The sequence below is a fragment of the Astatotilapia calliptera genome, chromosome 17 (genome assembly GCF_900246225.1).
Source record: "Astatotilapia calliptera chromosome 17, fAstCal1.2, whole genome shotgun sequence".
NCBI lineage: Eukaryota > Metazoa > Chordata > Actinopteri > Cichliformes > Cichlidae > Astatotilapia > Astatotilapia calliptera.
The window spans coordinates 11,269,308-11,278,790 of record NC_039318.1 but is presented as its reverse complement, the minus strand read 5'-3'; the positions used below and the strand labels follow the sequence as shown (position 1 = coordinate 11,278,790).

Genomic DNA, 9,483 nt, shown 5'->3' with positions numbered 1-9,483 from the left:
GAAGGGATGCTGTGGCTGCTGAAAGCTGAAATATTCAACACCCATCCACACCTCTGACAGAGAGAGAGAGGGCTGAGGACTTGAACTCCTTTTCTCTCTCCCACATCTCTCCTCCTGCTCTGCACCACATACTCACGCATGCCAGTGGGTTGCTAGGCAACTGTAAAATAAAGCAGTCAGCTCTGAAGTCATAGAGAGAGAGAGAGAGACACGGAGAGATAGGAGAGAAAGAGAGTTCACAAGTACTGCAATCCACTACTGTTTTCTTTGGCTGTGTACATGATCCCACCACAGCTCTCAGCACCCATCTGTAGATCTGCGAGGAGGACTTGTGACTTCTGGTTCTCTGACTGACGACCAATCAGGGTTGGCCAGGGGGCGGGCTCAGCAGTTCCCTGGGTTACCCATGTGATTGACGTCCAGCCTCCTGCAGCGGAGCGCGCGGCAGTGTATCACTGATGCTCCTGCTTCCCCCCGGAGCCTGTGGAGAAATCTGGAAGAGAGGAGAGAAGGAAAGAAAACAGAGCAAGAGAAATGATAATTATCTGAAGTCCTTCACTCTTTCCCTCCTGCTCGCTTTGCTGGAAAGATGAAAGCTGGAGCTCTGGAAGAAGCCGGCTGAAGGGAGAGGAAAGGAAGGATTCTTCAACAAGGGGGAGATTTGTTGGTAAGAGAAGCCGCATGCTACTTTTCTGTGTCTTGGCTTTAGTCAGTCACCTGTCCTTGCCAGCACTGTGAAATATGGGATAGCAGGTAAAGTGGAGGGGGGAGGTCTCTGGATTGTGTGCGCTTGAGGCAGATTTTCCTGCATCCTGCGTGGTTGTACAAGGCTGTTTGGTGTTACTGTATGAAACCTACATCACACATTAAGCCCGTTCTACAGTCTCAGGTAGGCAAATGTTTTAGCTGAGTAAGAGCCGCTGGGTCTGAGGCAGGGTGATTCCAAAGATTCTGTATATGTGAGCTCTAGCAGGAGTACAGTTACAGCTGAGGCCAGGAATTTAAGGCTTGTCTACTGTATCTGCATAGGAGGAGGAGTATTAATTACATAACACTTCATCTATACTCTTGTATCAGAGCTGTGCAGCACCATGCTGTCCCATCAGTCCAGAGAAACCTCACTGCTCCCTTCCTTTCTACTGTAACCTAGAAAGACACAAAGGCAGTTTCTAATGGGATAGGCTGATCTTCAAAGGACACTTACACCGAATTATCCATACCTCTTTATCTATATGTATGACTGCATCACCCTGTTTTCAGTTTAAAGCTTTGCTGTGCTTCAGCTGCGCTTCACTGCTGTGCGCAGGCGAATGTTTGATCCTCTCGATGCAATTTAAAGATCATAAAGAGAGACGGGTCATGCGCGAGGTCTGCATTGCTCTTAGCACCTGGGGTCTGTGCCACCAGGACTTCCTAAAACCTCCATTAGGAACCTCGGGCCAGGCGACAGCTGGCTCTCCCCCCTTGCCCCCAGGACTCAGCTCTGCACCATCAGGGACTTGGCTTTCTGCTCGGCTGCTCTAACGTTGCGAGTCCTCTTCCCGACCACCTGAGGACACCTCAAAGGCTTGAATGCTGTTTTGGATCAGGTGTGAAAACTTTCAGCAGGAGGAAGTCTTTATTTATTTATTTTCTTAATTGTCTGCTTTGGGGGGCTTTTTTCCTGAAGTAAAATAACCAAAACCTTCAATTTAGATCCAAAAATGTTAAATATCTGGAGTTTTCTGCAAGGTACAATTGATGTTATTCAAAAACATGATTTTAACATACAAAACTCTGAATCTTGTTATCACTGTGGTGATAATGCTGATATCTGCATGGTGAAATCAAAGTATTTCGTCTATGCTTTGGCATGTGAGTCACAAAGATACACATGCTAAAACAGTTTTATCTAGTGGTATAGCACAAAAAAAAGTCTTAACAATTTAAACAAATCTTACAGATGTACGTGATGAATAGATGAATGGATGAATGACGATATTTTCTATGCCAACCATCTTGATGTGAGATGACTCACGCCACTCATAAAACTCCATCTTGTCTCCTCGCTAATGTTGCAGCCTAACAGATTTTTGAGGTTTGACGTAGGCAACCTTTAACGATACCCTTTACAGTTTGGACCTGATAGTTCTCACAACACTGTAATCTGTTATCTTTGTGACTGCAGGTCTGGTATCGGTCCGCTCGTTGAATTCAGATGCTTGTTGCAGATACAAATCTAAAGAATAAATCTACGGGACGGCAGCTCGTACGGAGGCTGCTTTCTGTGTGCCATCACTGAGGCCTAATCAGATATTCCATAGCATGAGAGTAGCTACAGTTGGAGGTGTTTGGGTCTCTAGAGCTACTGCCTGTCTGCCTGCCTGCGTAGGAGGAACCATCTCTTCTTCACAGCTCTGTCTACCGCAGATATAAAGCTTTGGGATTCGTTTTTGCTTTCTGCTTGTTTTTAGAGCACTGCAGGGAAAGATGACAGGGAGAAAAAGCGAGGGGATAGGGGAGACCGCGGGCCAAATTTCAGCCCACAAATTCACAAGTACTGAGATATTCACCTTAACCCACAGGTTCACTGGGATGTCCCTCAGCTGTGGAATTCTTCTAGCGAACTGTAAAGTAACATCGGCATAGTCCTGCGATTGCAGCCTAAAGGCTAACCTCAGAATATCACCTGATCAGTCCTGACTGGTAAAAGCATGGCAGTCGTGTTTTAGCATGCCTGTTGGATAACAGGATGACTGTGTGTCAGTGACACTGCGTAAGTGGCAACAGGAGGTGCAAAACTCTAATTAATGTCAAACTCAGTTGTTGAAAGCTAAAGAAAAAGCTTTTATATAAGAAAACAAGTCTGAAAATTGAACCAGCTTTGCATTCATATCACATAGCTTCGATGATACTAACATTGATGTGTGAAAAATGAGAGGAGGGGCAGTTTCTTGTGCAGCTCTTTACAACCTTGTAATATTTGGATTTGATACAGTGGCTCTCTTCCACTTTCAGCTTTTGGCCTGTCCTCCTCCACTTACCCCGGACCAGTCGCACCAGATGCCTGCTCGTCCCTGAGCCTGCTCTTCTGCAGGTTTCTTCCTGTTAAAACAGAGTTTTTCCTCCCCACCCTTGCCAAGTGCTTGCTCAAAGCGGGTCGTCTGATTGTAAGACTTTTCCTTCCAATATAAAGTGCCTTGAGGTGACTGGTATTGTGATTTAGTGCTATATAAGTAAAATTAGATGGATTTGATGGATTAATGCAGCCAATAAGAATAAATGTCAACTCAAACTGATTTAGGCAGAAGATGGAAAATTATAGTCAGAATGTTGCGGCTTCCCTTCAGTATTTGTTCCATAGTTGCTACATTGGCATACATGCAACCTGCTTCATCTGACAGATCGTCTTTTCTGCATCCAGGTTGTCAGCTTCGAGGTAAGGGAAAGTTTTCAGTTCTAGGAACAGGCATCCTTTTAACTCTGCACAAGTTATACTGCGTTTTCACTCTGTGAGCCCTATCTGCTTTGCGGCATATTTCCCTAAACAAACCACAAGTTCCTTTTTGCCTCCTCTCCTCCTGCCGAGCATGAAGGTGCCATCTGACACACCATTTAATTCCCTTATTTATACAGCTGATATCATATGGGAGAGCGTTGATCTTTTGCTGCTATTGGCACCTTGTCCTTGTGAGGTTACACGTGAATTTGAAACCAGGCAGCAGGACTTCAGGACTAGTGTACTTCTGCCAAACTTACTTTTCTCTAACTCAGGCTGCTTCACCGTTGATGCCGTGTTTTAAAGATGGATGTGTACCGCTACGTATTAATATTTTCCTCCAGTGGGTTAAAATGGAGGCTGTGCTTATTATTGCCATGGTGATTCATAGCATGTGAGCATCATGATGCCTTTCCTTTTAAAATTTCCCTTCACCATGCACACACACACTCGACCGAACTTTTAGATAAACTATTTTCTGAGCCCATGAACTAAATGAAGTCAAACCTGCCTTCTTGTTGTTACTGTCTGTATGTATTTATATCCAGATGATTATCCTGTCTGGTTTCAAGGTCACAGAGACTTTCTAAAGGCGATCTGGTCATGATGACACCCCTGTGGTCCAACCTCCATTGTGGGATATTCTTTTTACATCCCACAGTCCGATGGCAATGTCAAAGCTGCGACAGCAGATGTTTGAAGCTTCAGCAGTATAACTGGTTATCTCAGGTTTACATTGTACGTAACCTGCTCAGCTGTGTCCGTATTCTCTGAAGGTGTTTTTCCACATTTGAACAGCTGTACTGAACTGTGCGGTGTTTGATTTTATCTGTGTTTCTCGGGGAAGATGTGTACTGTTGCTCATAAACCTGCTAATTAAGACTTCCAGGGAATGTGGGAAGGTTTGATGCAGATTGAAAGATTGGAAAGATTGTGGACTAGTTCTTCTGAGGTGTAGGGATCTGGGAGATGTAGGATATTCTGCCACTAAGATTTATTAGGTCTGGACACACAGACATGTTACCAAAGGAACTGCACTATGAAGTTTTCACTCCAATGGTGTTGCAGCAATACACTGTGCACAGGAGCAGGCCAGCAAACCCTTTTTTTCCTTTGTCTGATAAACATCAATTTGACAGATTCAGATTCTCTAAAGAAGGAACTGCAATTTGTAAACAACACAAACCTAAAACAGAGGCACCTAAACCTCATCCGGACACCTATCCAGGATGTTAATCTTCCTTACAAGCTTTTATCTGTTTTTATAGTCGTCTTTTAACTTCTCCCATTTAATGCCACTTGGGTTGAAGCTGAAGGAATTTGCACATTCATATAGTCTCCGTTTTGGGCTGCCTTTTCACAGTTTTTTGTAATGAATGCAAGTAAGGTGTGAGCAAAGCAACAGTAACAATATAAATAACAATGCACCAGTGGCTGAGTTTATGAAATGTCAGAGCTGACCATCCAGCCTAAGCATGCAATATACAAGAGTGAGAGCTTTAAGGTGAGAGGTTTCAGGTTTGTACTAAAGGTAGTATCCAGTGTTTCTAAGCATTGTGGAGAGGGATGCATATAAATGAGATTACCTTAATCTAAAACTGACATTTAAGTGGAAGCTACAAGTCTCTTTCTTGCCTCAAAGGACAGCGGGGGACGCTTCTCCACCAGTTGCTTGAATGCAGTGAAAAAGAGAAAAAGGCATCAGTTATAATGCCTGCGTGTTTATATTCAGATACTAACTCAGTCTCAGAGCCCTGGAATGTAGCAGTTGTGTGGCTTGTAGTCTGTATTTTACTTCTAAATTCCATATATTTCTTTTTGTTTGTTTGTTTGTTTGTTTGTTTGTTTGTTTGTTATTTTTGGTGAGATGGGAGCACTAGAATTGCGCATGTTTCTGATCTTCTGGTGCCAGCACCAAGCCTTTGGCATGAACGTGGCTGCAGCCACATTCTGATACCCCCCATCGTGTGACTGCTTAGAGAAACCGGATCATGGGAACATATTCCGTGAAAACCTGAAATGGGTTTTTTTAGAGCAAAACGTAGATTAAATCATCTCAACTGTGGTGATACAGAGCATGATCATTCTCGCTCACAGAAGACACGTATTCATCACAGGATAATGGCTGATTCTATTTCACTGAGCTGCTTTGGTTTCAGGTCAGTGTGACACTGTTATGACTTCATGGGTAACTTAAACGGGACAGATGTATTGTTAATGTGATTGGGAACATCTGTGCTTATGCTACTCTGACAAGTCAACATGACTGCTGTGGAAAATGCCTGTTTTGTTAGGCTGCTATCTATGTTTGAGTCAGAAAAAGAAGTTGCATTTTATAGAAATCATTCAAAGATTTGTCAAATAACTTGTAGTTTGTAGTTTCCAACAGGATTGGCAGAATAAACGCTAAATGGCCTGTGCTGCAATACAACAGCATTTTTCTTTGTATTGTAAAAGAGTTAACAATTAGGGAACTGTCATTTCTTGGTTATAATACTGTATTTCATATTTTTCCCTTTTCTTTGATTGATCCACCTCAGGGCGTATTGATGATGACCACATTTGAAATATAATGTGTCAATAATATGTCAAGGATAATCGGGCAGTTGTTCTTTATGTATGTTACTATAGCACGAGTTTAGTTCCAGACTCTGGCTACCTCATTGCACTTTGAGTCTAATTTTCAGCACATAACAACCGCTGTGGTTCATTTTGACTCACTGAATGACAATAATCTTGTCACTGTGAACTCTTTTGGGGCACGATATCTGATGTCGTGAGCGTCCCAATGCACCACAGTAAATGTGTCCATGAAGTGAAATGTACATTGTTATCCAATTTTTAAACGATACAACACCAGCCCCTGTCCCCTCGATGCCTCTTTTTACTCAAAGGAACTAATTTTCTTGCTGCCATGTCTTGACAGAAAGTAGTCCGTGTGAGACCATAACTCAATCCTAATGTTGCACCCGTCATACTCTGTGCATCATGCACTGTACGTACCACATAGATGCCTCACACTTGTCATTAAGCTTATTGGCTCTAGTAATCCTACCCTGGATTTTACTTCTTTTTTGTTGTTGTTGTTTAAAAGAAAGTATAAATGTGCTTTTTGAGTGAAATGTAAACATAGTGGATAGTAGTCTAAGGAGCTTGGAAAGAAAAGCATCTGGACTTCTTTAAGTTTCCTTGAAGACGTTTCATCCAAGAAGCTTCTTAAGTTTTAAGAGCAACTGGTGGAGATAACCAGATTTCAAGCCCTATGGGAGTGCAGTGCCCCCAAGAGGGTCATGAACCCCCCTATGGATTTTCTACCTAATCACACGAGCCAAGGTGTGAAAGTGGGTGTGGGTCACAATCAGCCGAGGTTTTGGGTGAACCCATTGTGAAGCCTAGCCCCACCCTATCATGTGATTTCCTGAGGTCAAATGGCCCAGGATGTGAGTGGGAGTTAAGGCGTCTGGGAAGGGATCTCAAAACTGTATTATAGATGACAGACAGTTGGTGTCGTAAGCCACCGCCTCTGTTCATCCATCTAACACAGATGGTTAGAAAGAGTAGTGAAAGAAGCCATCGATGTCCACTGTGAACGACCATCTTGGCTCGTGTGATGAGCCAAGATGACCATCTTGGGGACACTCCCATAGGGCTTTAAATCTGGGACTCAACCACCAGTTGCTCTTAGAACTGAAGAAGCTTGTTGGGTGAGAGGTGAAGACTTAGACTACGATGACCTGGATGACTGAGAACTTTCACAGACATAATGGATAGTAATAAACTGGATTTTAAAAATTCCTTTTTTATCCGAGGACCAAAATCGCATATAAATTCAGAACCCATCGTGCTCTTTAAAGCTAATTAATTTCTAGTTTATTAAATAAGAAAAAAAAACCTCTGTGTGGCCCTGTGCCATATGTTGGTCATGCAGTCCTTTGCTTGGAATATAAGGTACAGTTGCAACTTGGAAAACCACTTAGATTTATTTTTGAAATCCTTCAAAACATCACTTAGTGCTGTTAGACGAAATAAAAACAGCTCCTTCATTTGAAAGTAATAAGCAGAGGCTTTAGCGTAACTGATTCTGCTCCTGCATCTATTAGAGCAGGCATATGTGCTTGTTTTTAGTTTGTGAGGACTGGAAAAATCGGTAAGCATTCAGTGTAGGTACACAAGTCTAATCAGCGTAATAAGAAAAACTCTGCAAACCAATCTACTTAAAGTAGGCCCGGCTACAAGTGAAGCATTCTGACCCACATATATGAAGACAGACGTGCAATCCAGAAAAAGAGAAATGGTGCTAGAAAGAAGGTTTTTCATCTGTCCATAAAATTCAGGCTAAGTGCAGATGAATTGCTTCCTAAGTAGTCTGGTTTAGAAAGATTATGTGTGTGTTTGCGCTCGTCTGTCTGTACAGTTACTGTATAGTTGCATCATTCTCAGCTGGATTACGAAACAGTGAGAAATGAGCAGAGACTGGGAAGAAAGAGAGCGAGAGACAAAGGAGGCGACAGATGAGAGAAGCAAAGCTTGTCAGGTTTCCACAATATTAAACATAAAAAAACGATATTTAATTTTTCTGTCACAAGTTATAAAAACAGCAGAAAGAAAACGCTGGCACAGTTTAAGGAGCCTCGGAGAGGATGACTCATTCAAGTGATGAGCTTTCAACAGTTCCCGTTGCTGAAAAACATGTAAGCGCGTTAATCTGCGGTCAGCAAAAAACAGCCCATAATCGATGTTTCTGATTATCCTGCAGCTTCAGATAAACAGCATCTGTCAGGTGTCATTACTGCGCAGATTAAGGATTCAACACAATCATACGACAGACAATCAGACAGCCTTTTTAATCTTATGACGTGTTTATTTTGCAATTTCAGAAACAAAATCCCCCAGATCCATTTTTTTGATTGAATAAGAGAATAACAGTGACAGTTTCATGAGTATGAAAACCCTGCTTAACTGCAGTCATCCCTTAGGCTTACACAGATTCTTTTTCTCACTCTCTTTTGAGAACATGTCTTCTTGCGTGTCCTCTGCTATATTGAGACCAATTGCCACTGTTATCTCTGCACTAGTCTCCTTGTGGAAATGTGTTATCCACAGTCAAAATGGACTGGTTAACATTCACAGGTGCAGGGAGGATATTTACTTCCATGCCTGTTACAAAAAAATGCCTCACCCCGACCAGAGGTGAAGATAATAACAGTTCACAGACATGTGTGGATCACTAAAAAGAAACCTAGAGCGTTCAAGGTGAGGAGCCCCAGATTAAAATTCAATTAAGCTAAAATACAAAGACATGAGGGAGGCCCAGTGTATGGCGATTGGCACCAAATGTTCAGAGTTCACACAGATTCTCCATGTGCCTGTGTGTGTTTTTCCTCCCACACTTCAAAAACAGGTTCTCAATACTTTCATATTTGATTCTGAACTTGCTTTAGGTGCAGATCTACTCAGGATGTGCCCCAGCTCTTGACCTTTTGGAAAGGCTCCACCCTCAACCCCAAACATCCACACAATACTAATACGTTTAGACTCGTTTCAGCAATATTCCTTTTTTTCTAAGACCAATACTGATATTTAGGGATTTAAAAATATTTTCTGTATGTTCAGTGTTGGGTAAGTTACTTTAAAATAGTAACTTAGTTACATTACTAGTTACTTCTCTCAAAATTAACTCAGTTACTTCAAGTTACTCGTTACTTTCAAAGTAACTAGTTACTAGGGAAAGTAACTTTGGTTTTACACAGAATTCTCTTGTTAATGTGTTTCTTCCATAACTTTGCCAGTCTTCTAGCTTGCTTACTTGCCACAAGTGCACTGTGCCACCGACCAATAGAAAGGAAAAGATAATGTGCATATTTCCACGAGAGAAAACCCACGCCTGGACCGTCATTGACTGCTGCCATGATTCTAGCCTACGTCACAGCATCATGCGCGCCTTTTACATCCAACACAAAAACTGCAGTCGTGGTGCTTTCGATTGTACACAGAACTCAGAAATT

At 42.3% G+C, this 9,483-nt stretch overlaps 1 protein-coding gene across 1 annotated transcript in view; it reads left to right on the top strand.

The window, feature by feature from the left end:
- The first annotated feature begins 232 nt into the window (after nt 1–232).
- Nucleotides 233–9,483, top strand: part of lrrc7 (leucine rich repeat containing 7) — a 149,192-nt gene continuing 139,941 nt past the window's right edge. Inside the window, exon 1 of the mRNA XM_026148023.1 lies at nt 233–667. The gene's annotated coding sequence lies outside the window, so the exon portion shown is untranslated. The remainder of the gene's footprint in view (nt 668–9,483) is intronic.